General features: G+C 36.7%; 1 protein-coding gene across 4 annotated transcripts in view; it reads right to left on the bottom strand.

Moving 5' to 3' along the window:
- Dg (Dystroglycan) overlaps nucleotides 1-26,612 on the bottom strand; it is a 115,617-nt gene extending 89,005 nt beyond the window's left edge. For all 4 annotated transcript variants that reach the window (XM_067776997.1, XM_067776996.1, XM_067776995.1 and 1 more), the window contains exon 1: nucleotides 26,234-26,612. The gene's annotated coding sequence lies outside the window, so the exon portion shown is untranslated. The remainder of the gene's footprint in view (nucleotides 1-26,233) is intronic.
- Between the last annotated feature and the right edge of the window lie 1,236 nt (nucleotides 26,613-27,848).

Below are 27,848 nucleotides of genomic sequence, written 5' to 3'. Positions count from 1 at the left end.
GCACACACGAGTACTGACTCAAATTACAAACGATCGATAAACAATACAAACAATTCAATTCTATCTGACTTGGTGGTTCTTGTTGCGGTCAGGGAACGGCTTTACGATGTAGAAGTGGATACACATTTCATGTATGGATGTATGTATGTGTGTTTTGTAGTGCATTGCCATTTACATACATACATACATTCTTTCACACAATGAAACATATGATCAAATAACTTTTTGTACTTTCCCTAAATTGCAGCAACTGTGTATATAAATATGTTTGTTAGTGTTTATGTACAAGATATATATATGAAAGCATGTCCACAGTGGTTGGCTTTTGGCACGCGGTCCAATATGTCCCTGACAATCCAGTCAAAATTTTTCATTTATGTCTTTTGCTTTCGTTCTATTCATGATTTTCTTCTTCTTTTCGAGGATCTTAATTAAGTGGTAATCGTTTTTTTAAGCGTCAGAGTCGAATACAAATTTTCATTGCAAACTGAAAGGTTTAGGAAAACCGCCAAGAAATCGACTGTCTCAGTAAAAGTTCTTGATTTGCGTGACAATGAATTTGAGTTGTAGGAAGGGGGATTTCTAAGTAATGAACAAATAAATCGACGAATAATCAATGCACTAACGTCTTTCGAACAATATCAAAAAAAAAATTAAGCACTAACCGACCGACTAACCAAACGACCAAGCATATCGTCAATAATTGTTGTTGCTGTTATTGTCGTACTTACGATCTATGTATGTGTAGCATTGTGGTGGATCAGCATTACCGCACCCGTATCAAAATTTGATGAAGTTTAATTGCTAGTAATTATGGCAACAAAGAATAATTTTCGTTATTGCAACAACAACAAATGTACACGGAGCGAAATGCTTGGGTTGCAGTGTCAATTTTTTTAATGTTGATATTGTGATCACAAACATTTCTGAGCGCTCATGATTGTGAGGCCGATAGGAGTCCAAAATATGTGAGAAATAGAAGTTTCAGAAATTATAAAAAAAAAAACAACATTAAAAAACTTATATAAACTTTTTAAAGAAAGGCCGGCGATGAAAAATGTATTTATATTAAGAGTCACTATAATCGAAGCTTACCGCGCGATAACCTCCGAAGAAATATTAGGCCGAGCCGGAGGGAAAATATAACAACAAAAAATCTGATCTTACCGAAAATTAATTTATTTACTTTTTAGCTCAACGATTCTTTGTTTCTTCCGTAGTATAAAGAAAGATTTTATGCAGTGTATACATATATAGATATACATACATATGTATACAAGTGTATATATAGTCTGAGATCACTACTAGGCTATTACTGAAATGAGATGGGAATTGCTTGTAATACATTATATATTACATACATATATATGTATTAGGGTGTCCTTTATTTTCCAAGCTGGAATATAAGTATAACGGACTAAAATAATCCTTAAATAAGATTAACCAGTACCTTTTTTGTTTTTAAAATGTTATGTTAACCGTTATTTTTATTACGCATTCGGATTCTTTAAAAAAACACATCTTCAGAAATACTAGAAAAATGCAACTCATTTAAAATTGGTTCAAAACGAACCCCATGATCTGCTGACATTGATCAATTTTGCACAGCAATTTATGAAAAAAATTGTATTGTACCCGTTAGAAAAACCATATTCTTTCACAATGTTGCTGAGATTGATAAGAATGCGTTCAAATTTCAAAATCAACAAGAAATTGATGGTGAAATTGTTCAATATAAAAATTTGAGATTTTTCGTAAAAAAAACCCAACATAGGAAAAGAACACCCTAATATATATATGTATGTACCATATGTACCAAAGCACATAGTAACGCTGTTGTTCCAGGAATTGAAATTGGAATACTTTCTAATGCTACACTAATAAAATATCATCATAAAAGAGGTTACAATTTAAAAAATATTAACTGGTTGATTTAATCAATGTTGACGTGAATACAGTTAACTATTTCAAATTCCTATTTACTGAAAGTTTTTGAGAAAAGTTAAACAACAAACATAACGGGAAGCCGAAGACGACAATTTCGATCATACCGTATACATCTCTCTCCAAGATATTTTTTTCCTGGAGTGAGATTCGAACCCGCATTCCTTCAATTAAGTTCCTGTCGACGCGACGCCTCAAAAAAATCTTTAAAAAATATGTCTCAACGTTGTCATAAAACTGTGAATAAATTGTTTTCGCTGAGCAGTGAGTGAAACAAAAACGAATTGGGAAAACTTGTTTTCATTCAACTTAGAACTTTTGGGGCTATTTGGTAGCAACGACAAATATGAATTTAACTAAAGAGCGGATGTAAAGAATCTGTTTTGTTGAGATTAATTGAACCAAACTAAAAAGGTGACTTTGCTGAGAATCAAATACATTACGCACTAATTTGTTATTGTAAGTAATTTGATTCCTAAATAACAATAAGCAACGAATTTCTTATTGTATTTAGATTCATTAAATTGGAATTTTCAAGTGTGTTTACAAAAGCTCTCAAAATTTTAAGGCATTAAAGTCAATATAAACTTTCAAAATTTTTTCGACATGCTTAAGCACAGCCAAATATTGGTGTGTTATAATTTTTTTTTTAATTTCCTTATGTAAATACATATCTATATTTGTAAGTACAAATACAAAAAATATACAAGCGCAAGCAAATTTTCGTGAACATCACGGCGATGCTGTTGCCACTTTGGTGCAGAACGCACTCGAGTAACCCGGGCGTGAGTTCAAGTGAAAACAATTATGATTCGTAATTTCACTAAAGACGCAAAGCAAAGCAAAGCACAGAGAAGCGAATAAACTAAAAATATGTTGAAGAGATGGTGATAGGGACGTAAAGGCATAACAAACTGCCAAAGAAAAAGGAAAATAATCAAGGCACATACATTCTATTGACATAAACATACAAACGCATGAGTTCGATATATATACATATATAATATAAATAAGCTTCTTTGTGAAAGCACAGGCGGAAGACCCATCCCAATAGACATCAACAAAAATATTTCTCCAGCTTTGAAAAATGTTAAGAAAGTTGATAACATACTTTTTTGAGATTCTCCGAACTATGAGAAATTTATAGTTCTCGAAATGATCCCCAACATATATGACATGTCAATTATCCGATTCGCCATTTAAGAGTTCCACTGTTTAATATTTAAGCCTAAATGTTTAATCATTTACAGGTTCAAGCAATTTTTCAAACATTTTTATTAAAAACTAGCAGACCCGGCAGACGTTGTTCTGCCCTAAATTTGGTCTATCTGCATATATTTTAATAAGCTTTTTCCGTCTAACTCTGCCCTCCCCCCTCTACACTTTATCCTAATCTTTGTATTCACTCCTCCCTCCGTATTTTTCGCTTCATCTATTCCCATCTTCGTCTCATTCTATCTCTTTCTCAGTCTCCTTCTCTCATTTCTCTTCATCTCTTATTGTCAGTCCCAGAGGGTGGTATGTATTTTGTTCCAGTCCCATTCCGAGTCTCAGTCCCAGTCCGACTCCGAGTCTCAGTCTCAGCCCCAGTCCAACTCCGAGTCTCAGTATCATTCTCAGCCCCAGTCCTAGTCCTTATCCCAGGCCCAATCCGTCTCTGGTCTACTTCCCGGAAAAAAGCATCGTAAATACTAATATAGGCAAATTTATATACCAAATTTCAGGAAAATCCAATACGACGTATGTATGTAAATAGGTATGTGGGTATTATTAATCATGTCTTTATTTCGGCTTCGCATGCATATTTATCAGTTTTGCGAGGTTGATGCGACTAAATCGAATATCACAATGAAAATAACTTAAAGCTCTCAGCAACAGTTTTCATTTGATATCCATAATACACACACATTGTAGGGGTATCCGGGTCCATGTTTTGGCCTATATCTCGAGACCCTAGTCACCCAGCGGTGTAAAACTAACTCTGTACTAAAGCACACAACAACAGCTTCAATTTGATGCTCATAATGTAAAAACACATTCTAGGTGTATCCAGGTCCACGTTTTAGCCTATATCTCGAGACCCTAGTCACCCAGTGGCATAAAACTTACTCTGACTAAAGCACACATCAACAGCTCCAATTTGATACCCATAGTGTAAAAACACATCCTAGTGTTACCCTGATCCGCGTTTTGGCCTATATCTCTAGACCATAGTCACCCAGGGGTATTAAAATTACCCTCTACTAAAGCACTTATCAACAGCTTTCATTTGATATCCATATTTTATAAACACATTCTAGGGGTACCCGGGTCCAAGTTTTGGCCTATGTATATCTCGAGATCCTAGTCACCCAGGGGTATGAAAATTACCCTCTACTACATGAAAATTACCCTCTCTACAGATCTCATTTGATATCCGTATTCTATAAACACATTCTAGGGTACCCGGGTCCACGTTTTGGCCTATATCTCGAGACCCTGTGCGTTTATCGCAACCAAACCAATGTGCCAACCACAGCGTGAGGTATACGCAACTGATGTGAAAGTTTGAACAAAATCGACCGGATAGTTTTTGATTCTATAAGCCTCACACAAACTGACATTCATTTTTATATACATATATAGATGCGAAGCTTTCAATTTACAACAGTTTTTAATTTTAATCGGCTTAAGGTTTAGTTTAAATCGAATAGGGACTTTTAGACATTTCTGGTTGTAAAACGAAACCATAAAGGTTATAAAAACTAAAAATATAAAGTTGAAGTGACGGACGTCACAGCTTCTTTTTCACAACAATTTGTTATACATACGTAGTTATAAAGTATAGTGATATGTTTTGTTTACATATATGTTTCGATCACGGATCGAATATCATGATACGGGCCCGGGTTTAAACAACGTCCATGAGAGCTGGATGAATACCTATCTCTGCTATCAATCTAAAAATTATATTTACTCTACGCTTACAAATACATATATCCATGTACAGGATGTTTACTAATAAGGGTTGCTTTTCGCTAGCCTAATAATAGAAATCAACAAGCTGCAATTCCTGCAAAAAACATTGAATCATGTGTTCCATTGTTATATTAGTACTCCCAATACAGATTACCGACTCCAGCGACTTTGGATTTTTCCATGCATTACTAAGAAACAAGGAAATGGAGTACTCGGAGATGGTGAAAGTATTCCTCTCCTAGGACATCGCACTCGTATACTCCTAAAGAAGTAATCCTTTTCTTTTCGCAGGAATGATTTAAATTTACAATTCCAATTCTTTTGTTCGCATTTATAAATTTTTGGTAAACTTGTTGGTTTTATACATCGTCGGCTTGTATTCGATACCCTCCATCAGCAAATTTAACAAAAAATGATTTTTAGACGGTAAAATTTTTTAGATGGTAAAATGATCTGTAACTCACCTTTCATATATGACACTAGCGTACCCTCGCCCGCTTCACTAGGCGACAAATTCAATGATTTGCTGAAAGAGAATAAAATTAATACGAAACAAAGCAATTTGTTTGATACAATTTCATTCGAACTTTAGTGTAACATTTTATGGTAAACAACGTTTTTGGTTTTTCCATCTTTCGCGTAAATAAATAATGATGATGGTTTGCCTACTCGTGAGCAAGCTACATACAATTGTCCATGAGCAAAAATTAAGTATTCTAAATTAATACCGCACATTTGTAGAGAATGTCCTTGCGCCTTATTAATTGTCATAGCGAAGGCAAAGCGAATAGTGAACTTCCAACGTTTGAAATCGTATGGTAAATCCGTCGGCATCAGTGGAATTCTGGGTATCAAAACATCGAGTGAGTTTTAGAATTCAGTTGGATAACTTACGACATCATCTTGATCAGTAATAGTGTCCATTGACTTATATGCAACTATGTCACCAGGTATTTGATCCAGAATAGCTGCATTTATATCATTGACGTCCTTATTTTTCCCAGCTAAAATTGCTCATTCGCTGAGCCAATCATAGTTTTTATAATGTTGAACTATGTTTGGAAATACACTCTGTATCAATGCCTCTTTAGACTGTGCAAAAGTGCAGAAATTGTTAGGCAATGTAATCATTCCTGTTGGATCGACGGACATTTGGCCGGACGGATCGTTTTGTATTTAAACACGTACGTTTGTCGTAAGAATAAGCATGTTTACATGTCTCCATAAATACAATGATTTTAAACATGCATTGATTTCATCTGCAGCCGTGGATTTTGGGATCACAGGTAGTGTTTGCCTGAAATCTTCAGCCAATAAAATCATGGCACCTCCAAAGGCTGTTTGGCTTCCTCGTAGATCTTTCAAAGTTCTATCAAGTGCTTCCAATGATTTCTTGTGTGCCATAGTACACTCGTCCCATACGATGAGCTTACATGCTTTAAGAACTTTTGCCATTCCAGATGTTTTCGAAATATATGGTGTTTCATTTACCTGCATATTCAAAGGCAACTTTAATGCAGAATGTGCTGTGCGACCGCCTTCCAGTAATGTGCAATTCCGGAAAAAGCGAGGGCCAACGCAATGTTATTATCTGATCGAATTGTTGCTAATATCAATGAAATCAAAAAGGTCTTCCCTGTTCCCCAGGAGCATCTAGGAAAAACAATCCACCAGTTCCATGGCTAACATTATTCATGATTGTATCATAAACATGTTGCTGTTGGTCATTCAATTTCGTTAAATTTGATGTTACAAATGTGTTTAGTTCATTACAATCATAATGGTATTCACGCTCCAGTCCTCGATTGAACATATCATGCATTGGACGATTTGCTGCTGGCATGCCCAATTGTACTAACGATTTGTTAGACATCGACAAACAAATGCCGTCAATCCTTATCAATGCTTCATTGTAAATTTCCAATGTGAATTCCAACTCATAATTTGCAGTATTTCGACTCATTTGGTTTAAAATATCATCTGCCATATAATCTTTGAAATTATTCCATAATGCCAATGGATAAGATGGGAGCACATTGCAATTATTATCGAAAATAATGTTCGAATTTGATGTGGACTGGCTATTATAGCTGAAACGGCAAGCTCCAACAAATTTAATCGTTGACATGCTTCACGATATGTAGCGCACAATTCACCATTAATTGTTCTTAAAGCTTGGAATGATGTTGGGCCACGAACATGTATTAACAACATGCGCAAGTAAAAACACTCAGCATTATTTGGATGAACTGCATAAATGCGTCCTAATGCATCTATTGAGAACACATTTGGATGACCTTGAACTGGTTTTCCTTGTTTTCGCCTTTGAAATGTTTTCCTGGATTTATCCCATGTGAAATATTGTGGCACTTCTGCATATAACAATGTTCTTGCAAAATCGTCCGATTGACATATGTAAATGAAAAAAGGCAGTCAAAGTTGTAGACGGTGCACTTGTTGCTCAAAGCGCTGCATTTTCAGGAGTAAAATAAACGGGTTGGCCATTTTCAAGGTGAACCGCTAAATGAACGACTGTTGGATGTCTTTCGTGTATTGGGAATGAAAAAATTCACCATATCGCTTCGTTACTGCTTATATAACGCCCCAGTTGATATTTTTGAATCTCGTCGTTGTCATTTTGGACTGCACCGAATACAGCCATATCGCTTCTTTTATTTACATATTTGCAAATGTATTTAATTTATTTAACGGAATTACTGTATTCCACGTTAATATGCGCTTTGAATGTTTTGGACAACAATGGACAATATGGAACAATCCACCGATTGTCAACTTCAACATTTTGATTTCCCATCTTAAATATCGTTGATTTACCATTGCCATCAGTGGATCGACGACGATATGCCGGATATCCATCGTCACCTGTGACCGTATTCGAAACTAATGCTCGTGGGTATCGCTTCGAACATTTTCCATCAATCATGCACGGAGAGTTCACATTCAATGCACCGCCATGTCCATGCATCATATTTTTTGTAACGATTTCGAACAAATATGGATCAATCGTTTGATCCGGTATTTCAGCTGATATCGCACTATCAATTTGATCCGGTGTAATTTTATCAATGTGTGTGCGTGCGGTAATCCCCGCTTTTGCCCTTCAACGGAATACATATAACAACACACCTCTCCAAACACTCTAAAAATACGTGCAGTTATGTCGTGTCGATCAATTGGGGATTGGCCAGGAAACAAATGGTCTTTGATTTCACTCCATTGCGGATTGCATGTAAAAGTAATCAACACATCCGTCCGTCCATAAGCGCGAAAATACGCCAAGGCAGCCTGTGCATATTCATGCATGTGTCGCGGGCTACCAGTATATGTTGCTGGTAATATGATTATTCTACCGATGTCATCCACATTTCCATCGTTATTCACTGCATTCCGTAAGTGAATGTATTCCTCGGACCGTAACTTAGTCTGGTTGAATTTGATATACTTAGTACCCGTAATGTTAAAACACATCCTAAGGTAATTCTGATCCACGTTTTGGGCAATATCGCGAGACCTTAGTCACCCAGGGGAACGAAAAATTATCATGTACTAAAGCACTCATCAACAGCTTTCATTTGATATCCATATTGTATAAAGACATTCTTGGGGTACCCGGGTCCACACATTGGCCTACATCTCGAGACCCTAGTCACCTAGGGATACGAAAAGTACGCCATATTAAAGTGCTCATCAGAAGCTTCCATTTGATACCCATATTATACAAACACATCGTAGGGTTATCCGGGTCCACGTTTTGACCTATATCTCAAGACCCTAGAAGTTTTTTTAAATTTTGTTTGCTAAAAACCTTCCCCTATTTGATTTCTATAATATGAAAAAAGTACGAATAAAATTGGCCTCGTATCGGCAGCAAAACATGGACAGGAACGAACATCATTCATTTCAATTTTATATATATAGATTAATGCCAGCTTTAAAAACTTAGCGCAAATGCTATTAATTCTCATTTTGGAAATATCTCTATCAGGAAAAAATTGTGTTTTCCAAAAGCAAACCCCTTTTATCTGCATACACTTTTATACCCAGCTAAACTTAAGCATTGTAAATTACATCTTTAGTCGGATAACGTTGGAGTGATATGATGTAATATAGTGGAAATAGACATAAACTTCCGTATATCAATATTATCAGAGTCGAAAAATATTTTGATTGCACCAAGTCCATCTCCGTCCGTCCGCGGTTAACGTTTTCAATAATACCTGCCTTGAGAGCCAACATCATGGCTTTCGATATAGAACTCTAACACTTTGCCCACTATTACAGGTCATCATTCTCAAAACATGGTATCATTGCTCTGCAAAAACTCTATCAACAATACACAACGTGATTATTTATCATTCATTGGGGTAGTTCATATTATTATTTACAATACAGGTGCCAAAACTGCGTTCTTTGCTGAATATAAGTCGACTATATGTGAATCAAAACTGCATATCAATAAATAAAGAAGTTTCCTCCATTGATTGAAAAAGTTTCCTCCATTGACTGGGAGGCTCTTTTTCGGGGAAGTGATCTTACCCATTGTAAGGACGGAAACGACGACCTTGTAACTGATGTCCAGAGAGTGCTTATATTATGGAGGGAACACTTCTCTGCTCTCCTAAATGGAGACAGCGATTTACCACACAGGTATGACGAACTCGATCCTGCAATCGATGATGGTCGAATAAATGTCCCCCACCCGATTATGACGAAGTCAGAGTAGCAGTAACCAGATTGAAAAATAACAAGGAGTTTTAAGGCGCATGCATCACCTTCTTCGCAAAATATGGTCGACGAGTGCATGCCCGACGATTGGAATCTTAAGTGTTCTTTTCCCAGTCCACAAGAAAAGTGATAGTGCAAACTGCGCCAACTATCGCGGAATCAGCCTTTTTACTATCGCAATTACTGGCACATGCTGATGACATTGACATCGTCGGCCTAAACACCCGCGCCGTTAGTTCCGCTTATTCCAAACTGGAAAAAGAAGTGGTAAAGACGGGTTTGATAGTGAATGAGGACAAAACGAAGTACCTGCTATCATCGAGAAAAGAGTCAGCGCATCTGCGCCTTGGCAACCACGCTACTGTTGGCAGCATTAATTTCGAAATAGTAAACGACTTAGATTCAAGGTTCGATTCGAGCTCAAGGCCAGAACAATAATTTTTTCTAATGATAATTATTATTATTTTTTAATTTTTCTATAATTGAAATTTTTTTTTGTTTTTGGAATAGTAAGTAGAAAATAAAAAAATTCTGGCCTTGAGCTCGAATCGAACCTTGAATCATTTGGGAACCAGCATCAACACTAACAACAAAATCAGCTCTGAAATCCAGCGAAGAATTACTCTTGCCAATAAGTGCTACTTTGGACTTGGTAGGCAATTCAAAAGTACAGTCCTCTCTCGGAAAACGAAAATCGTACTCTACAAGTCACTTATCGTACCCGTCCTGCTATATGGGGCAGAATCATGGACCATGACAACAGCAGATGAAGCGGCTTTGGGAGTGTTCGAGAGAAAAGTTCTTCGAAAGATTTATGGACCTCTACGCGTTGGCGATGGCGAGTACCGAAGAAGATTTAATGATGAGATGTACGAGCTATACGCAGACATCAACATAGTCCGTTGTTTAAGTTTTATTAAATGCAATTAATGAAATTTGTTTAAAAAACGTACCTTTGAACAAGAATCGCTGTTACAGTGGTATACCAAAAGACTTAAAAGACTTAAGACTTTGAGGAATAAGGTCTTCAAAAAGTTCGAGTCCACCTAGTTAATGGAATATAAAGCTTAGTATTTTCGCTATTCCAAGAATTTCAAAGCGTTGGGCAAGGGACTCCATAACAATTTTGTCCGTAACTATGAATTGGATATTAAAGAAAATCCCAAGGTGTTTTGGAATTACTTAAAGTTCAAAAAATTATGCTCGACTATCCCTACGTCACCCTAATCTCTTTGCGGACATTTTCCGCTCCAACTTTGTTATGCAGTCGGAAGTTCCCCTCCATGGTAGACTATCCTATTAACATTGGTGCGTTGACCCTTACCATCGACGATGTGATAGGGGGAATTAAAAACATAAAATCATCTACCTATACTAATATTGACGACGTATCGTATTATCTTTTTAAAAATTGTTTGGATCTGGCGATCCCACTCTTCTTGATTTTCAACAAATCCCTCGAGCGTGGTGAATTTATTGATATATGGAAGGTAACTTTCATTAGCCCAATCTTTATGAGCGGCAATAAGAATAATGTGGCTAATTATAGTTCCATAGCAAAGTTGTCTAGTGTTTTAAAAAAGTATATTGTAAAGCAAAAAATGTATTTTGCTATCAAGCGTCTATGTAGTCATTGACAATCAGCGTGGGTTCATGTCCGGTAGATCCACTGTGATTAACTTAGCATATTCTCAGATTTTTGTTTATCTGCTTTAAATAATCGTCTTCAAGTTGTTGTTGTTGTTGTAGCAATGTTTCGCCCCACCTAATAGCTGCGACCGATCACAAATTGTCATCAATATCCTCTAACGGGAGTCCAAGGAAACTTGCTGTTTCGACAGGGGTGGACCATAATGAAAGGGGTGTTAGAGGCGATGGTTCCACATTATTACAATTAAAGAGATGGTTGGTGTCATGTGGGGACACATTGCAAGCGGGGCATACATTTTGTATGTCGGGGTTGATTCTGGATAGGTAAGAGTTTAACCTGTTACAGTATCCAGAACGAAGTTGAGCCAGAGTGACTCGCGTTTCCCTGGAGAGTATGCGTTCCTCTTCCGCAAGTTTTGGGTACTGTTCCCCGAGTACTGGATTCACCGGACAATTCCCGGCATAAAGGTCCGACGCCTGTTTGTGGAGTTCACCAAGGACCTGCTTGTGTCTTTTTGCTTCATACGGCTGAGTTCTCAGGTGCCGTATTTCCTCAAAATGCTTACGGAGATGACTCCTTAAGTCCCTAGGCGGTGCTGGCTCATCAATCAGATGTCTGTTGGGATGCCCAGGTTGATGGGGAGTATTCTCGCCTCATTATGTAGATAATGTTCTGGGGACATAAGAAGACAGCCCGTGGCGGTTCTGAGCGCAGTATTTTGGCAGGCCTGTGGCTTCTTCTAGTAGGTAGTTTTTAGGCTTGGCGACCATATAGGGGACGCGTAGCACGCAAACGGCTGGCCAATTGCTTTGTATATGGTAATGAGCGTTTCTTTGTCTTTTCCCCAAGTAGTGCCAGCAAGGGATTTGAGGATTTTATTACGGCTCTAGATTTTCGGAACAATTGCGGCTGCGTGCTCACCAAAATGTAGATCCTGATCAAACGTCACACCCAAGATTTTGGGGTGTAAGACAGTCGGTAGCGTAGTGCCATCGACGTGGATGTTCAAAATGGTCGACATTTGGGACGTCCAAGTTGTAAATAAGGTCGCGGATGATTTAGTCGGTGATAATGCCAGGTTTCGCGAGGCGAAAAAACTGGAGATCTCAGGGAGGTAGCCGTTTATTCTGTTGCAAAGCTCATCGATCTGTGGGCCCGGGCCTGTGGCCATTATTGTGCAGTCATCGGCATAAGAAATGATAGTAACTCCTTCCGGTGGCGAAGGTAGTTTTGATATGTAAAAATTAAACAAAAGTGGGGATAGGACACCACCCTGTGGCACCCCTTGTTTAATTCTTCTTGGCTTTGATATTTCGTTTCTGAATTGCACCGATGCCTGTCGATCACCCAGATAATTTTGCGGTCCACCTTTTAAGACATGGTGGAAGGGTAGACCCTTCCAAGTCTTGCAGTAACGTGCCATGGTTAACCGTATCAAAAGCTTTTGATAGGTCTAGCGCTACGAGTACTGTTCTATGGTGGGGCTTCTGATTTAAACCACAATTTATGTGGGTGCTAATGGCATTTAGCGCGGTTGGTGCTACGGAGTTTTCTAAAGCCATGCTGATGACAGGCTAGCTGCAAATTTGCTTTGAAGTAGGGGAGCAAAATGGCTTCAAGCGTCTTGGCTACTAGCGATTGGAGAGATATCGGGCGATATGACTATCCTATGTTAGCTCGTTTCCCAGGTTTTAGTAGCGGGACCACCTTGGCCATTTTCCATTTTTCAGGTATGACAAAGGTGGAAATAGACAGGTTGAAGACATGTGCTAAATATTTGAAACCCTCTTTCCCTAGGTTTTTAAGCATCGGCATGGCTATGCCGTCTGGGCCCACTGCTTTGGATGGTTTAGCATGACCGATGGCATTGTGAACTCTACTTACGATTTTGTAGAGTTCGTAATGTGGATCTTGGAGGGCTTCCAATAAGCACATCCAATAATTAACAAATAAACAACTTTATGTTTAGCCATCCAATTTCTCCGGGTTTTATTATTTTTATAATATCTTTAACTTTCACAGTTTTTACAATATAACTTAGGTAAAGTTTTCTTACGTTTTTCAGTGCCAAATTATAATGGCCGAGCCACTCACACGCCGGGTTGCATTCGCCCGTGCGAGCGTGTTCGGTCAACTAATACATACATCAGCTGATGTATGGTTGATGTGGTGAGTTGCTCTTAGGGTGTCGTTACATCACCCTCCTTTGGGAAGAAGTCAGCAGAGTGATCAATTCTGCTGGCTTCTTCTTGCCCGATATTATTCAATTTAAAATATGTTGTATATTGGACTCAAACATACATCAGCCTATGTTCCAATTAATACATAGTTTTATCGACTTATTTAATATGAGAAATAGTTTAAATTTAAGATAATTTATTTGTACAATGTTATTGAAATTTTTGCATTGCAATATGCAAATAGTAGTTGCATGATATATGTATATAAAAATTTTTATTCAAGAATTAAGTTCTTTTTTGTTTTTTTTTTTTTTTTTTTTTTTGTATTTTGTACTACTAGTTAAACTATTAGTTAAAGTATATTTTTTTTGTTTATAACGTTTAAAGTATTATTAACTTATAATATAGTCTTTTTTTCGTTTTGTAATAATTTCATTTAAATGTATAGTTTAACATTTTTATCTTATGATTTTGAAACTGGGGAGGTTTTGCTATGCCAATTGGCATATGTGATATATAAAAATTTTCGGTTTTTTTTTTTTTTTTTGTTTAAATTTAGATTTGTATGATTTTTGTTCTGCCTTCTTGGCTGTTTGTAAAGGAAAAAAAAATTTTTTTTTGTTGTATATACGAGTTTAGTATAAACAAGTAGTTATTGATTTACTTTATTAATTCTATTTTTGTGTACAATCTTTTCTTTTCTTGTAACTTCATCAAAAATAGTTACATTAGGTTCGTTAATTTTAGTTATAGTGAACGGATCTTGATATATATTCTCGTGTTTATGATGTGGTTCTTTCTGTAAAAGTACTTTATCTCCGATTTTTACAATTAAAGGTCGTGCCGTTTTATCGTACATATTTTTACTTTGTACCTTATTTTTATTAATTAGGTTTTGTGCCATTTTGTACGTTTTCTGCATCCTAAACTTGACTTCTTTGGCATAGTTTTCGACGTTATAAATTGGGTAAATTTTTTCTTTTGTTAATTCATTAGGCAAAGTTGCCTTTTTCCCAAAGACCAACTCGAAAGGAGAAAATTGATTGTCGAAAACTGTGCTACTCGTAGTATTGTGTAGGAAAGTAAAATATTTTAAATAAACATCCCAATCAGAAAAAGTATCTTTTAAATATGCACGTAAGTATTCATTAAAAACTCTATGATTACGTTCGATCGTGCCAACAGTTTAATGATGGTATGCAGTTGAAAAATTATGCTGAATATTTAAAAGCTTTGTTAATTCTTCGAATAATTCATTTTTAAATTCAGTACCTAAATCTGATTTTATGGCATTCATTGTGCCGTAAGTTAAAATGAATCCTTCAAAAATTGCTGAAGCGATTGTTTTTGCCGATTTGTCTGGTACAGCGACTGTTACCAGGTATTTAGTCATGTCGCAAATCATGGTAAGTGCGAACTTGTTACCATATTTGGACTCAGGTAGGGGTCCTATCGTGTCAATTACTAATATATCGAATGGTTTACAAGGAGTTGGTGTTAAAACAAGTTTTTCTTTTGCTTTAGGTTTAACCTTGTTTAAAAGACAATCTTTAAAATTTTTGATATATTTCGATATATCACGAGTCATGTTCTTCCAATAAAATTTTATTCGCAATTTTGCGCAATGTCCACCAGAAATGGGATCATTATGGTAAATTTTCATAAGTTTTAATTTTGTATCTTCGTCTGTTACTGTCTCCACTGGATCTGTTTAATTTTGCGTTTGCCGGCTTCTGATTCAAGCCTCGAAAGTAATTTCTCTAAAGTCATTATTTCGTTAACAAGCTCAAAACTAAGTAACTCGAGTTTCTTATGTTTAATATGCGCAAAAATTCTTAAATTTGTTGTTTTATTATTTTTATCGTACGTAATTGCGGATCAGCCATATGGTTGTTATAAGCAACAATTTCTTTTGGTTTGTTGATTGTTCGACCCCATCTACGCGTAGTTTGAATAAGTTCGGGATGACTTGCAGTTGTTATGCAAAGCACTTCTCGCTTATCACACCATTTCGAAACATACACTTGGCCTTGTCGACGCCATATGTAATCTCCTTTAGAAAGTTTAGTGCCAGTTACAATCTTAGGATTACCTTTACGGTTTGCTCGTAATGTACCTGTGACATGCGTTTTGTATGATAGGAGTTCCTTAGAGAGTTTAACGCTGTTGTAAAAGTTGTCCATGATGAGGTGGTGTCCTTTATGGAGGTATGGGGACATAAGAAGATTAACGATATTTCCGACTTTTGACTTTTGCTTATCGTGTTCTGCTCCTTGATATATTTCAATGTTCAAAACATATCCATCGCTTGTTGTTAACTCGTACAATTTAATACCATATTGGGCCTTTTTTCCTTTGATATATTGCCGAAACTGTAACCGTCCCCTGAAGAGTAGAAGTGATTCATCTAACGAAAGGTATTCTCCGGGATTCAAAGCATTTTGAAAACTTTGGAGAAAAAGCGTCAGTAACGGCTTAATTTTTCTGAGTTTGGTTTCATCTCCACTTTTTTTCGAGCAACTCATGCAACGTAAAAGCTGCTCAAACCTGCGACCACTCATCGTATGCCTAAATATAGTATGGAAATACAAAGGATCGCGAAGCAAACAAACTCCCAAGAACTTGTACATTTCTTCAATGTCTGTAGGTTTAAAAACAGTAAAACGTGCATTTCGAGTATGGGGACGACTAATTTCACAAAGATTTGACCCGTATGCATTTGTTGAATCAACCAACATTTCCATTATATCGGACGTCATTAACTGATCAAAAATATTTCTTGGAGTCCAGTTTTCTTGAACATTAATTTTCACTCCACAGTTGCTAGAATCAAAATTGAATTGAGGTATATATCTTACATTTTCAAACCACTCGGCATCAGACTCTGTCTCACAAAGATCTGGCTTCTCTGCTGAGGTATCATCTGAGCTCTCATCGGAACCTACACCTGCGTCATCGAGAACACATAAATCAACATCATCCTTTCCAATTTCATCTTCACAATTTTCAGTAATTGCAACTCTCGAAGTGCTACATTGTGGTCGATTTTCCTTATCGGACTCGTCATCAGAACTTCGAGATCCTTCACGTTCATTATTTGGCACATAGTCCGGATCATTTCCATACCCTCCGTCATCGCTGAAAGGATGCACTTCTGATTCACCATCAGAATTTAGTTCTTCAAAAAGCTTAAGAATCCGTTCTTGTTGCTTGTTGTATCCGTCCATTTTTTTCTATAAAAACACAGTGCACAATTCACAAATTTGTTTACTTATTCAACAATTTAGATAATTATTTATTTTTATTATATATTTATTAATTATTTTCACTTTACTTACTTTTATAAATTTATAGAGTTGACGTGAGCAGACGTGAAAACCTTTTGCACATTTTTCGAGCAGGAAAATTGTGGTAAAACATTTTAAAAAATTAATAAAAATTAATAAAAATAGCAACCTATAAAATGATAAGATGTGATTCCCATAGTAGGCACACAGGAGGTGTGTTAGTTTATGTACATAATACAATTGATGTTAAAGTAATCTATAATGATAACATAAATGAAAACGTTTGGTGCATTGTAATAAAACTGAAGAAGGTTGATAAAAAGTGGCAGATTGGAGTTCTGTACCACTCGCCGAGCACTAGTGATGCAGCTTTTGTTGAATACCTAAATGAAATTCTAATTGATAAATATGAAAAAAGTAACCATAATATTGTTACGAATATTAGCAAAACTGAGGAGTGCTGCCATCTCCAGGCCGATGCTAAGCAGTGACGTGAATTCACATCAATAATTCAATCATTATGTATCTACATAAACGAATCAATAATTGCGTCTACACATATGTACACATTCCGACGAGCAACATTTACATACAAGGCAGCGAGAGATGAGATGTCACACACAGATGAATTTACTTATACGCTTATGTGTGTGCGGGAGACTGTAAACTACAAACTCACATATGTACATCTGAGAAGCGCTAAAAAGTAGACAATTGTAAACAAGTAGAAACTATATGAGAACTATACACACACGAATATAGTTGGTAAGTTCTGGAAATGGAAGAGCCTAGAAGTATGCAGCGTAAACTATAAAAGCGGGGCAGGCGAGTAAGTAATTCAGTTTGAGTTGGGCAATCAATCAGTTATTGATTAAGCACGCGATGTGGCGGCCAATAGTAGAGTTCAATTTGAATTATCAATCAGTTTGGTTATTAAGCCAGCGAGTAGCAAAGTATAAGTGTCATTGTGAAGTACTTTAATAAAGGCCATTTTTCCATTATTCAATATTGGAGTTATTTATTCAACAGTTTAGTGATTCGAACTTAGCAAAAGGGCAAATAAGAGGATTTGCATTAAATTCGTTACAATTGGTGTCAGAAGAGGAATTGTTGAATAAATTCCAGAAGACAACAAGGACATGGCAAAGTTCAGTGAATTAAAGATCCAGCAACTGAAGAAGGAGTTGGAGAGCCGTGGATTGAATACAAGCGGCGTTAAACTCGAACTTCAGGCACGGCTACGAGAGGCAATGGAAGCAGAAGGAATTGATGTGGAAGAGTATGTCTTTCACCTTGATGGCGAGGAGACAACAAAAATTGAAGAGAAAAACGAAACATCGCAGACGGTTACCAGCACAGACTTGAACATGATATTGGCTGCAATATCTGCACAAACATCGACAGTAGCATCAATGTCGTCGCAATTGGCATCCCAACTGGAAGCGCAAGAGGCACGTATAACAGAAATGTCATCGCAAATATCCACCAACATGTCATCTCAACTGGAAGAACAGAAGACATATATGGCATCACAATTGGAAGAACAGAAAACACACATGGCGTCACAAATTGCAGAACAATTAAAAGAACAAGAGGCACGCATAACATTACAGCTCGAAGCACAAGAAGAACGTATCTCAACAAAGCTGGAGGCACAGGAAACAAAATTTTCATCGCAGCTGGAGGCTGTTAGTGAACGACAAAATAAAGTGGAGGCCGAGATGGATGCTTTGAAAGATCGGATTCAGGAGTTACAATTGAACCGTCCAATCACTTCAACGTCTACTCTGAAGGTAAAATCCCCAACGTTTGATGGTTCTGTTCCATTCCAGGTATTTAAGTTCCAATTTGAGAAGACGTCGACAGCGAACAACTGGAATGATGAAGATAAAGTTGCAGCTCTGTTCGTGGCATTGAAAGGGCCAACAGCCGAAATCCTACAGACGATTCCCGAAGGAGAGCGGAACAACTATGAAGCATTGATGGCCGCTGTCGAGAGACGTTACGGAAGCGAGCATAGGAAACAGATATTCCAAATTGAGTTGCAAAACCGCTACCAAAAAGCAAATGAGACATTGCAGGAGTTTGCTTCAGATGTTGAAAGGTTGGCTCATCTCGCAAATGCGGACGCACCCGTGGAATACACCGAGAGGGTAAAAATCCAGAGTTTTATAAATGGCATACGAGACGTGGAAACGAAGCGAGCTACATACGCGAACCCAAAACTGACATTTGCTGAAACGGTATCACATGCATTGACTCAGGAAACTGCCTCCATATTAAGTAAACCAGAATATAAGGCTCATCGTGTAGAAGTAGAAAGGCCAGAATGGGTAGACACAATTTTGGAAGCACTGAAGGGATCACAACAGAAAAATGCCGGAGTTATTAAATGTTTCAAGTGCGGCAACCCAGGTCATATTGCACGACATTGCAGCACCGGTCCCAATAGCTCCAACAATGTGGGTGGCCGTAAACGCAGAGCTGAAGGAGATGAGCAAATCTCCAAGTCCACTCAATCGTTAAACTAAAGCGAGTCAGCCGCAAGGGGCGACAGCTGGCTCCCTCAATTGAATGCCCCATAATCTCTATCTCACAAATTGGAAGAAGGTCAAACAATCTTACTGTCGGAGGACATGTGGATGGAAAGGAACGTTTACTGACTGTAGATACGGGTGCATCTCATTCCATCATTCGAGCGGATTTAGTCAACAAGAAGATAACACCATTGCATGGAGCAAGATTGCGTACAGCCACTGGAGAAGACAGCACGGTTCTAGGAGAAGTATCATGTGAAGTCGCGATTGGGAATGTCATGGTTCTACACAAATTCGTTGTGGCGGAGATCGTTGATGAAGTTATATTGGGAGTGGATTTCTTGGTTGACCATGACATCAAGATCGATATGCAGAGAAGGGTGATGCATTATGACAACCAAGATGTGCCACTTAACTTCAGTTTGGAAAAAGGGTTCAGCAGTAAGCAAGTGCTGGTGGAGGAGATTCGACAGAGACCACGAAAGTCAAGGAAAGTAGATCGAGCAAAGGTTGATGGATCGAATGTGCCAAATAAAGCGAAATTAAAAGTACCTGCGAGGAAAAGACCGGCATCAACAAACCCTAATGGACGCACTAAAATGACTGAAAGAATTTTTCAGAAAGAATGCAAGAATGGTTTCAAGCCAGCGCGCACTTTTGTTGGGAAACGTCGGAACGATACTGAGTATGTGAAGCCAATCCGTCAAGAACAAGCTCTACAAAGTAGTTCTTCATTGGCCAAGCAACAGAGTGCGAGAGAACGATCCAGAATAATGAGTAGTAAGATGGAACACAAGTACGACAGGGAAAATAATTCGGAAGGTTTCCGGAATGGAGATTTGGTACTGTTAAACAACCCTCACCGGCGGAAAGGTGTTCCAGCCCAATTTCGGTGCAGTTGGGAAGGCCCGTACAAAGTTGTGAAGAAGATCAGTGATACCATCTACCGCATACAAACCACTGGGAAACCACGGATTAGAAGGGTGGTACATTTGGAGATGCTAGCGGCGTTTAGATTGGGAGATTTGTCTGATCGGGACGATCAGACTTAGGTGGAGGGCAGTGTTACGAATATTAGCAAAACTGAGGAGTGCTGCCATCTCCAGGCCGTTGCTAAGCAGTGACGTGAATTCACATCAATAATTCAATCGTTATGTATCTACATAAACGAATCAATAATTGCGTCTACACATATGTACACATTCCGACGAGCAACATTTACATACAAGGCAGCGAGAGATGAGATGTCACACACAGATGAATTTACTTATACGCTTATGTGTGTGCGGGAGACTGTAAACTACAAACTCACATATGTACATCTGAGAAGCGCTAAAAAGTAGACAATTGTAAACAAGTAGAAACTATATGAGAACTATACACACACGAATATAGTTGGTAAGTTCTGGAAATGGAAGAGCCTAGAAGTATGCAGCGTAAACTATAAAAGCGGGGCAGGCGAGTAAGAAGTAATTCAGTTTGAGTTGAGCAATCAATCAGTTATTGATTAAGCACGCGATCTGGCGGCCAATAGTAGAGTTCAATTTGAATTATCAATCAGTTTGGTTATTAAGCCAGCGAGTAGCAAAGTATAAGTGTAATTGTGAAGTACTTTAATAAAGGCCATTTTTCCATTATTCAATATTGGAGTTATTTATTCAACAGTTTAGTGATTCGAACTTAGCAAAAGGGCAAATAAGAGGATTTGCAGTAAATTCGTTACAATATAGTAGTCGGTGATTTTAATATTAACATGAACTGCATTTCAACATATGGTACTAAATTAAATGAGATATTTGCTGTGATGGGGATGAGCCAAAAAATAGAATTTAATACGCGAATCACAGATACAAGTGAATCGAAAATTGATCTATTATTTTCAAACTCGGATGAAATTCTCTGTAATAATTTGCAGGAATACAAAATATCTGATCATGAAACTATAAAATTTAATATTAAAACGTCCAAAGTATACAAGATGAGACTGACCAAAAAAATCATAGCATGGGACAAATATAATAGTGATATTTTAATAAGCGTCCTTAGATCATTTAACTTCAACTTTACTATAAACTTATCAATTGATGTAAAAGTCGAATTAATTAATAATATAATGATTCAGGCTATGGAAAGTTTAACCTACGAGAAAGAAGTGCATATCAAGTTAATGAATAAATGGTATGATAGAGAATTGGCACAAATGAATAAATATAAATACAATATGTACACGCGTGTGTTACAAACTGGAGAGTGGGATGAATATAAAAATATAAATAGGTCTTACAAAAAATTAGTCAAATTGAAAAAAATAAAGTATATGGAGAATAAAATCATTTTGAATGAATATAATGCTAAAGAAATGTGGAAATATCTCAAACAAACGGTCAACCAAACTAAAGATAACGAAGGGATAAAAAAGGTGATACTGGATGGCATACTGGTTGAAAACGAAACCGATCTGGCGAATGGTCTAAATAGATTTTTTGTAAACTGTCCGATTGAAATTAATAATAACATCGAAACCTGTCAAGTAGCACTAGAGGATACACAAGTCCATTCAAAATTAAAGTTTGCTGAAATTACCACCGATGATGTTATTAATATCTTAACAGACTTTAAATATAAAATAGGTGGAAGAAAACTGCTATCCGAAGGTGTACTAAAAGATTGTATATCGTATACCGGATATTTCTATGCTCAAATAATTAATAACAGCTTAGAAGATGGTGTAGTACCTGAAATGTGGAAAACGTCAACAATAATACCTGTGGAAAAAGTTAAAAAGACAATGCAACCTGAAGAACTTAGACCCATAAATACCCTGCCAAGTGATGCTAAAATTCTCGAAGTCGTTGTTAAGAATCAGTTGGTGAATCATCTTGAAGTAAATAATATATTAGTCTACCAACAGTCAGGATTTAGGAAAAAAAACACTCCTGTGAGACAGCGCTGAACTTGGTGATATCTGATTGGAAAGAAGAGCTAAACAACAAAAAAGTAGTGGTTTCAGTTTTCCTTGACCTCAAAAGAGCTTTTGAAACGGTGGATAGAGAGATATTAATAAAAAAATGCAGCGGATTGGCATAATTGATATTGAACTTAAAAGGTTCCGCAACTATTTGAAGCAGAGAAAGCAGAAAACAGTTATAAATGCTGTGACGTCGGATGAATTAGAGGTACCCATAGGGTTACCTCAAGGCTCAGTATTGGCACCTATATTATTTCTTATATACATAAATGACATAGTCAATGCTATCAAAGGTTGTGAAATTAGACTTTTTGCGGATGATGCATTAATTATGATAAGTGAAAATAATATTAATACTGCACTCGCCAAAATGCAACATGAAATAAATAACTTGTATAAATGGTTGTGTGGTAAACGACTGAAACTAAACATAAATAAAACTAAATATATGATAATAACAAGGAGGAATATCAATGAGGAGGATATAGCCGAGCTAAAAATAAATGATGAAATCATACAAAGAGCTAACAGTATAAAATACTTAGGAATAATAATTGATAATAAACTCAAATTTGAAGATCATATAAATTATACAATTAAAAAAGTTGCTAATAAAATAGGAGTGATGCAGAGAATAACGAAATTCATTCAGAAAAAGTACAAAATAATCTTATATAAATCAGTTATAGAACCGCACTTCGTGTACTGCCCGTCCATTCTATTCATAATATCGGATAAAGAAGTAGACAAGCTCCAAAAGCTTCAAAATAGATGCATGAGATTTATTCTTCAGAAACCTAGAGATACACGAACGGCTGACATGTTGAAGACTTTAGACTGGTTAAGTGTGAAACAAAAGATTTTTTTCCACTCCATGAAATTCATATTTAATATTAAACATGGAAATGTACCTGAGTATTTAAATAAAAATATAGCATTAGTTGAGCAAACTCACAACATAAATACGAGGAGCAAACATAATTTCAAATTGCCGTTTTTTAGAACTGAAATTGATCAACAGAACATTTTCTACAAGGGTCTGAAAAGTTACAATGAACTAACTGCCTATGGATATAAAAAGTTGCAACCAAAAAACAGTATTTAAAACAAAATTATATGAATATTGTAAAACCTTAGCTATAAGATAAAAAACTGTAATATTTTCAAATTTACGAATTAGGCTTCTGGCCGTAATAAATAAATAATCTAATCTAAAAAAAATAAATTTTTATTCGCACTCTGGAAAACTAAACCGCTCTGGTAGGACGCAACTCACTGAATGCATGCAAAAACTGACGTGATATGACGCATTGATTCTACGAAAAAGTGCATGTTCATGTTTGCGTAAAACAACCGTTACACCGTTTCTGTTTAACTTAGATTTGAAATGATTAAAATTTATAGGGACATACATTTTGTGAATCTGTACATTATAATCGAATTGTCTGCGGGAGCTACAGGTTTGCCACATTTCTTAAAATAATTTATGACGGGAAACCCCGTCATGTCCCTTTATTTCTGCACAAATTTGACGGCATTTGCCGTTTTGTCCGCGAAAGGGCTAAAAAAGATTGAAGGAGTTATGAAAAAGAGCAGTATCACAGTATACTCCAACGCCATGCAAAACAATCTGGCATTAATTTGCTTGGTCGTGGATTCATTTTCCAACAAAATAACTATCCGAAACATACATCAAAACTTTTGTACTTCTTATTTAGAACGAAAAATCGCAGGTGATCTTGATACAATGGAGTGTCCACCATAACCCCCCCCCCCCCCCCCCCCTCATTTAAATCCCATCGAGCTATTGTGAGAAGAACTGGATTGACGTGTGAGAGATCTAAAGCCAACAAGCCTTCCTGACCTCTGGGGATATTTTCCGATTCGTAAGATTGATTGATCCGCTTCGCAAAAGCTACAAATTTTATATTATTATTATATTAATTCTGCACTTTCTAAAATACAACATAAACTGAATAACCTGTATAAATGGTTGTGCAGAAATAGACTGAAACTTAATATACATAAATAAAACGAAATTTATGATAATAACAAGGAACGTTAATGAGGATATAATTGGTTTAAAAATAAATGATGAAAGCATACAAAAAGTTGACAGTATAAAATATTTGGGAATTATAATTGATAACAAACTCAAGTTTGAAGAACATATAAACTACACAGTCCAGAAAGTTGCAAAAAAAATTGGGGTTATGCAGAGAACATCGAAATATATTCAAAAAAAGGACAAAACAATTATATATAAGTCCATTATAGAACCGCACTTTGTAAACTGCCCATCTATTCTATTCATTGTGTCAGACAAAGAAATAGATAGATAAACTTCAAAAGATGCAAAACAGATGTATGAGATTTATTCTTAAAAAACCTAGAGATACTCGTACGGCTGATATGCTGAGAAGTTTGAACTGGTTAAGTGTCAAGCAAAAGATTTTTTTTCACCTTAGCAATAAGATAGTAAATTGTAATATAATTTAATTTATGAATTAGGCTTTTTTGCCGCAATAAATAAATGAAATGAAATGAATGTACGGCAGGATAACCTCCGAAGAGATTTTAGGCCGAGCTTCTCTTCCAATTCGCCCCGTGCTCCTTATAATTTTTCCTACAAATTGGCGTGAAGACGGGACCTACTTGTTTTATGCCGACTCTGAACGGCATCTGCAAGACAGATGAGTTTTCACTGAGAGCTTTTCATGGCAGAAATACACTCGGAGTGCTTGCCAAACTCTACCGAGGGGGGCCCGTTAGGCAAATTTTCTTCTAATAGAAAAAACTTGTTTCTAAAATTTTGATGTTACTTTGACCGGGAGTTGAACCCACGATCTTCGATGTGGTAGGCGGAGCAAGCTACCACCACACCACGGCGGCCGCCTTTTTTTTATATTAGTAGAACCAAATATATCTTTAAAAAATATAAGAATATTTGTGTAATATTTTTCCTCTCCATTCAAATATGTAAATCTATTCATGTAAAAACATTTCTTACATTAATTGTATGCATGACATGCATTGCATGTACATATGTATGTATATATAAACACTTGCACACGTTTAAAACAGGCTCTGTTCTCTATTCCACAAACCACTGGTCTGGCAAAATGAACGCATACCAGCTGCCTTTATCAATGATTCGCAGCCAAAATAAATTCAGATGAGGGTGATTGTTCCACTGACAAATATTTGATTGCTTCCTCCCTCGTAAACGTTACGCTGCAGCAGTCTCTCTTTCCATTAAAATCGAATGAAAATGTGCAGATTTAGTTAAACAAAGGAAGAGTATTCAATACCGTCGACGGACACACTGAAATAAACAGCTATAAGCTGATTGAATTTTGTATAATCAATGGGCAGTTGCTTACACACTATGTATACTAAACGTTTCAGTAGATGAAAACGAGGTTGTACTTCATGCTCCAACCAGCTGAAGTTCAATGCAATAGCCCTGTAATATATGCTTATGACCTCCTCCGTGTGTATCAAACTAAATTTGCGTATTTACGCAGAAAAAAGGTAAAAAAATCGATTTATTTCACCTATTACCCAAGAGTGCAGCTATATGTATTTTTGAGGGTTAAGCTTCAGAAAGGTGGAACAGCAATTTTAGCTGAAACATCAAAAGATGAGTAACAAAAGTAAAACTGGGAAACACAAACATAAATAGATACATCCATGTTTACGGAAGACATGGCTGCAGCGAGACAGGTTTAGAGACGGTTCAAGAAAGGAGTAGCACATATATGTACATATGTAGATATGCAGCCAATCGATTTGGCAATTTTTTGTACACACAACCTCACCTTTTAGAGCACAGGAAATGTATGTATATACAAATTTTCAGGTTAAAACATAAACGAATATATATGTATGTATATAAGTATAAGCAAAGGTCCCTTCAACTACTACTGTAATGTTTTTTACGATTTCGTACTGATTCTTACCTTGCGAAATTCAGCTAATGTCGATGCTTGTTTAGATATCTTTTTTTTTGTTTATATATCAATAGGATTGTAAGTTCAATATTTGATAAAAAAAAACTTTTCACATGTATGTATGTATGTATGTATACTCTTTTAAATTACACGCAAACCAAACCCCAGAACAGAGGTGGTTTTTCACTTTACAAAAATGACTTTTATAAACAGCACCGTTAATTTTAATCGTAATTTCTTTTTTGTTTCATTAACATTGCTTGTTTTTAATCTTTTTGGTACATTGGCAAACACAATTCACAAATGCATACACAACACAATAACTTTATATTTGGGGGACAGCTCGCAATTGAATGAATGCACAATCAGCGTTCAAAATCGAAATGAACAAAAAAATTAATATTGTCACTGTGACAATTGCTGTCATCGGTTGGCTTGTTATGATCGCTCCTTCTTAATTGTATTACCAAAGCAGCCAGATGTTTTTAGTTTCACTTATGCCTTGAGCAACGAGGAAATATATACTCAGATGGCATGTTTCCCCGTAAAGCGGGAGTCATTGGTGCCGTATGTCGTATCGCTGTAGTCGTATCCCTAACGTAATCAGCTGTTTATCGTTACGACGGTAAGCTAAAAACCAATTGGTTCGCTACGACACGGTTACGACCTAACGGCCGCTAAATAGCGGCACCGCTTTCAAGGAAACCAAGCCTTTAATGGTGCCATACCATAACGCTAACGCCATAACCATACCATCATAAGCAACCAATTGGTTTTGTTTCACGCCATATCCATAACCTAAAAATATTCAGGTTGGCGAATTTAATAACTTATTTTTTGTTAAATGTTTGTAATTTTTTGCGTTTTCTCCATTTTTATGAAATCTTCACGATTTTTAGGTTAGGCACCATTAATCGATCACATTGGAGATGGTTATGGATATGGGTATGGTTACGACTATGGCGTTAGGGTTAAAGCCGGAGTCATTGGTGCCGTATGTCGTATCCCTAACGTAATCAGCGGTTTATCGTTACGACGGTAAACCAAAACCCAATTGGTTGGCTACGATACGGTTACGACCTTAGCGGCACCAATAATCGATTGCATTGATTCTCATAAGGTTGGTCGAATCAGCTGTTAAAAGGTTACCGATAAAGCACCAATGTCTCCAGCTTAAGGAAGTTTAATTAGCCCTTGAGGACATTGTTTTGGCAAGCCTGTATTTTCTTCCAGTGTGTGATATATATCCTCTTTGCGGCGAGTACATAAACCGTTTAGAAAGGTATTTCGCTTTAACAACGCCATGTCGTAAAGTTTACTGCGGAGCAAATTATCACGACGGGCGTGCATTAATTGCATGCAACAGTGTTGGTGTGCAGACAATTCTTTAACAAACTATATTTTTTAACGTATACCAAAGAGAATAGATATGTTATAAAAAATGTAATTTTGACAGCGCTCTCTCGAAACAAAGAGTTGCAAGTCCATTCCTCTATGGTTGAAATCAATAGCTCTATGTAGAGTTGTGCTTTTTCGTTCATTTCAGAGATTCGAATCTTTCGTTCTTTTTCTGATGAACGAACAAGTTGTTCATTTGTTCTTTTTTTTTAAGCAAATTTGCTGC

Source organism: Eurosta solidaginis, chromosome 3 (assembly GCF_040869045.1).
Source record: "Eurosta solidaginis isolate ZX-2024a chromosome 3, ASM4086904v1, whole genome shotgun sequence".
In the NCBI taxonomy this organism is placed as follows: Eukaryota; Metazoa; Arthropoda; class Insecta; order Diptera; family Tephritidae; genus Eurosta; species Eurosta solidaginis.
This window is presented reverse-complemented; position numbering and strand designations above follow the sequence as displayed.